General features: G+C 32.3%; 1 long non-coding RNA gene across 1 annotated transcript; it reads left to right on the forward strand.

Annotated features, from left to right (window-relative positions):
- The first annotated feature begins 288 nt into the window (after positions 1-288).
- Positions 289-3,039, forward strand: LOC146141476 (uncharacterized). Its single transcript, XR_014498739.1, has 5 exons — positions 289-672; positions 1,070-1,184; positions 1,533-1,605; positions 2,299-2,530; positions 2,910-3,039. It is a non-coding gene; the product is annotated as an uncharacterized LOC146141476 (long non-coding RNA).
- Positions 3,040-5,482: the final 2,443 nt, after the last annotated feature.

Here is a 5,482-nt window from a genome sequence, read left to right on the forward strand (position 1 = left end):
AATCCATTTCCACTGGATTTATAAACTTAATAAGCCAGCAATTTTCTAAAGTAAGATTGCAATTTGAAAACATTTAATCCACGTTTTACAACATTACATAAAAGTATTACACCTCAAAAATTCACACTAAATTCGTCGTTTGCCCTTCTTCTCAAAACCAAGGGTATTAAAGTTTTAAAAGGTGGTTGTATTCTGTTTGGAAGATTTTCTCGTAAATGGTATGAACGTTTACCGAAACAATATCAGAACATTATATCAAGCATAAAGTATCTTTCAGTCTTGCTTCATTATCTCCTATTTATATTTCTTATTATTCATACGTTCTTTATGACACTTGTACAATTACAGACAGAAAAGGTTAATTTAATTCACAAAAGACCAAATCCTTGCTTTTGGCTAAAGAACTAAAATAATTTATGGAGCAGATTTTTGCAAACTGACTCAGAACTTTATCAAAAATGCGACACAATCGTAAAGAACATAATCAAATGTAACTTGGACTTGCCAGAAGTTGAAAATGCCAAATGGAAGTTAACAGTCGTGGAAGATGACGATACAAACAATGCTTTTGTTTTGCCATTTACTGGAATGCTAAAGGTATTGGACAATTGGGAAGAACTAGCGATGATTATCGGGCACGAAATGTCTCACACTATTCTTGGAAATGTGCAGGTAAAATTTAAATAAAGTTTAAAAATTCATATAAGAAGGCTTTGGCTTATAAACTTAAATCCTAAACTTTTAAAAACCGCAGGGTGCTGGTCTAAATACTATCACTTTTTTCAGACAAATCGTTAAAACTTAAATGATTAGGAAGAAACAAACTTTGGATAATAAAATAATGAGTTGAACAAATAGTTGTGTGGTTGTTTTAACCGACTCCGCAGACCTAACCTCTACGACTAAAATTCTATCCGAATGTGAACACTGCACACAATTGTGATTGATAATTCAATTGATCATTGAGGAAATGTTATAAAACTGTGCTACATTTTGCCATTCAAGTTATAAACTGTTTGTAAGTTAGCAAATTTACAGCTATATTTACAATTTATCTAATTTGCTCCAGGAACAGCAAAGTATTGCCGTGTGCCAATACTAATTTGTTTGGTTTGTTTGGGACAACTTTGATAGACAATCTTTTACATTTGGCGCATGGAGGGTTCATGGTGTCCAATTTCCAGGTGTTAACAACAAAAAGTATAAAATAAACCTTTACTTCATCACATATAAATAAATCTTTATATTAATATCAATTTAACATTTTGAAATATAAAAAAACAGTTGGAATTAAAACATTTTTGAAAATTGTTACATTGGTAAAGTTTGAAAAATTACTTGTAATAATTCTCATACTTTCATACCATTTATATAAAAATAAAAGTATAGTTTACATTTTACAAAATAAAACTTTAAAAAATTAAGTTTTTCGATGGAATAACCATATTTTTAGTATATATAAACTACTTTATACTGTTATTTTATCTATTGGTGCTTAAATAGTGAAACTTTACCTTTGTTTATGTATTTAGGTGGCATTTACTTCATATGAAAGGAAAATTGAAGGTCACAGTGTTGACCTTGACATAAGCAATGAAAGTTAAGGTTAGGGAAACTAATTTATCGAAATATTTTTAATCATCAGCAAATGATTTTTGGAGGTATGTCCAGATATTTAATGTTATAGTAACAAAATTTGATGATTGTTAAATATTTATACAAGTTTCAATAAGAGGATTATAAACGTCTGTATACTTTAAGCCTTATGTGCTAAAATGTAATGTTCATAGAAGTGAATTTACATATACAAAAATGCCATTTCCTAAAAGTTTTTAACAATCAAAAAAGCAAACAAAAGGCACACAAAATGTTTTGGATTTTCATTTATTGCAAAGTTAAATAGGATTTTTGTTAAATATGTAGAAACGTTTTAAACAGTGGATTTTTAAAAACATTTTTTAGCAGGACTTAAGTGCAACCAGTTTTGTAGACTTGACTTAAGTGACTGTTTTTAAATAACTTGACTTAAGTAGTTTGTTGATTTGGGTTAGAAATAAAGTGTTTTCATTTATATCTTTATAACAAAAATGAGGTATCTATTTTCAATGAAAGGATTAGATAGCTAAATGTTGTTTTTAAAAAAACGTTTTAGGTTTTTTTTAGTATGATTTGATTTGTAGTGATTTCTAGTACTGACATGACTGGCAATTGACTTACTATTTTTGCAAAAGTCATTTTAAATTGATTTATTTACAACACTGAGTACAACCAAGTCAAAATCTTATCTAACTTTTTCAGTGTTGGTGCATTCCAGACCTAATCCAGTTTGTCAAATTCCGACCAAATCCATAGTTTCATGGTTGGAACAAAACAGTGAAATGCTCACAAACGAACAGACGTCAGTTATCAAGAAATGAAAGCTGATCAAGAAATACTTGTCCACGTTTGATTCTCCGACCTGCTACTACACTTCGCAGCTGATGAGTTTGTCATCTGATGGCAGGTTTTGGATTTCTACCGATGGATCAAAGTAAATAGTGTTTTACAATGTTGTTAATAATCAAGGACAATTCTTTCCTAACTTGCATATTGTCATGTGTGCTGTGGCCTAGCTTGCAGTTATACGCACATGTCATCACTGTTTCAGTTTTGCTCAGTAACATATGTATTTTGCGTTAAAGATTTTACATTTAAAGGCCAGTAAAAAATATACTTTCTTCTTCAAAAATAACCCCTAAAAAATTACCTGATGTTGCAAACCATGTGCTCTATTGGTCTTTATAAAATCTATTTTTTAAGAATATTCTGTAAAAATACCCACATATTTTGTAAGAGACCGTTTTGATTTCTTAAAACACCTTAAACAGCACAGATTTGTTGATTTAGTTACTCGTGATAATTATCAACAGGTGGCCTTTATGCTGTTTGACCTTCACACCCTTGCAACGACCTTCAAAACGAAAATGTCAGCTCTCGGGACTTTTTTCTGATGTTAACAACTCAAAAAACTGGACAAGCAAGCTGCTATCATCGCCTTGCATTTTTTTCTCAAGCACCATTTGTTTAATATGAATATTAACTTTATATTTGTCCTAATCATGTTTGAAACACAGTACTTGCTATTAAATGCAGTTTGTTGAAGATCCAACTGTGGAATAACTGCCAAATACAAAGATGTTTTTATAAGTGTGATTCATTGTTTTGTAAGCCATATAAGGACATGTAATAGTTAAATAAATGGAAAAATAATAACTTTCTGTATCATCTGTCAATTCCAACATATTGCAAGAAATATATCATGTGTTTTAATTAATGAGCATGGAATTCATAATTATGTATATATTTATTAGATATCTTCACTAGACTTATTACCGCAAACCGTAAAAAATTGTTTATTTCAGTCAATCTAGATACACACAATTTTTTTTAGATTTGTAACCTGCTCTATGGTAAACCACAGATACCAAAATAAACGAATTGTAAAGCAGATTTATTTTTTGAGACAGAATATATAAAACACACAGAAATATAGGTTTCTCCATAAAAACATGGCACTGGAAACTATTTTAAACAGATGTTTTTCAAGCCACATTTTTTAACTTAGTTATTTGTGGCTGAAATGTGATTTAGAATTATTATGCACTTACATAACATATGATGACAAAAAGACAAGATGAACACAAATGTGTTTAATGCAACATACAGTTTTTAACACTATAAACAATCACATTTGTTTAGTTTGCCAAAACATAAAACATAAAATTATCATAAACAAATTAAACCATCTTTGTACAAACAATTAGTTTCTACGCCTTTTCCACAGAAGAGTGAAAAAGGTATTTTGATAAGCTTTGGGTGTACATCGTCTTCTGTAGCCCGAATGTTTTGCAAGAGTGTTTCAATAAAACCCCTTTAAAAAGTTAAACGTTATGTTTTTTGAAGAGGACACTTATTAGTATAAAATATGATAAATTTTGATATTATAAAACAGTGTGATGGGATATATAGTCGTCAAAAAACTGCAAACAACATTTATATATCCATATGCCAGTTTGAATAATTTGATAGGTGCTGATATTTTTACATTTGAATAAACATATTTGACATAAGTTTGTTGTGTTGATTTTAGTTTATTTTGTAGGCTTTATTTTAATTTATTTGATTGATTAAAACCGATGACTTTATTTTAATTGATTTTAGCTTCTTCGTGGCATAGCGCATATCCAACGACAACCACACTACTTCACCTTAAAGCTACTGTGGAGCACGTTTGGTTGTTTAACTACTGACTTCTGTTTTAAGGTTGACTTGAAGGTTGCGTGCGTATAACTCGGTAGCCAACCACAATGCTTCTAGTGATTAATAATTGTATTATTTGATAAGCGAACACCCAGTTCAAACTATAGTCAGCGGACAAGTAAGCATATAGGAGATGCTACTTGCCCACGCACACGAAAAAATGGCCAGGTAGCGTAGATAAAGGGCCGGCGACGCCCAAGAGTGTCGGGTTTTTAAGCAAGCAACAAGAGATGTGGGTTGCGACACGGACTCATCTCACGCTATTGTGAAACTTTGCTTTGTGAATAGGCCCAAGCCTCGCATTTCTTGGTCACTTTGCGCACCAAGACAGGTATAGGGCTTGATAAGTAGTTTTGGCTTTTATATTTGTTTTGTTTTTTTGTGAGAAGAGAATATTTTTTTTTTTTCTACAGTCGAAAATAATTATTGGTATATTCTTTAAAATGTAGATTTTTACTAAAAAATTAATGAAAAAAAGGTATTGCCAACAGGGCTGGGGAGCCGGAGCTGGAGCCCGGAGCTAAGCATTTTCTCTGGAGCCAGAGCCGGAGGCGGAGCCATTGTTATTATTATTGTGGAGCTGGAGCCGGAGCCATTTTTATTCTTTTGTGGAGCTGGAGCCGGAGCCGGAGCCATTTTATTATTTTCTGTGGAGCCGAAGCCGGAGCCCTTTTTATTATTTTTTGTGGACTGGGGCCATTTTTCAATTTGTGGTGCTAAAGCTAAGAAATTATATTTTGTTCCATCTCCAACGTTAGTGAGACAAAAGCAATTTTTAAAACTTTTTCAAAAAGCCATTGAATAAGTGACTGGTGGCACCGGAGCTGGAGCCGGAGTCATTGGGTGTGTGTTTGATGGCTCCGGAGCTGGAGCCGTAGCCAATGGATTTAGTTTTACGACTCCGGAGCTGGAGCCGGAGCCATTTAATAATTGCCTAATGGCTCCGGAGCTGGAGCCGGAGCTAATGCTATTTTACGGTGGCTCCCCAGCCCTGATTGCCAATAGGATGTGTACTATATTTTACAGTTTCTTTAAAAATAAGAAAAAAAGCATAATGAAATAACAAGCTTATTTTTCTTCTCACCTTGCTATAAACAACAAGCCATTGATTAAGTTCAATTCCGACTGATTTGAATCCATGTTTTGCAGCTTTCATTACCTATGTAAAGTGGGTTGAAGCTAA

The sequence above is a fragment of the Ascidiella aspersa genome, chromosome 5 (assembly GCF_963924565.1).
Source record: "Ascidiella aspersa chromosome 5, kaAscAspe10.2, whole genome shotgun sequence".
Lineage (NCBI taxonomy): Eukaryota > Metazoa > Chordata > Ascidiacea > Phlebobranchia > Ascidiidae > Ascidiella > Ascidiella aspersa.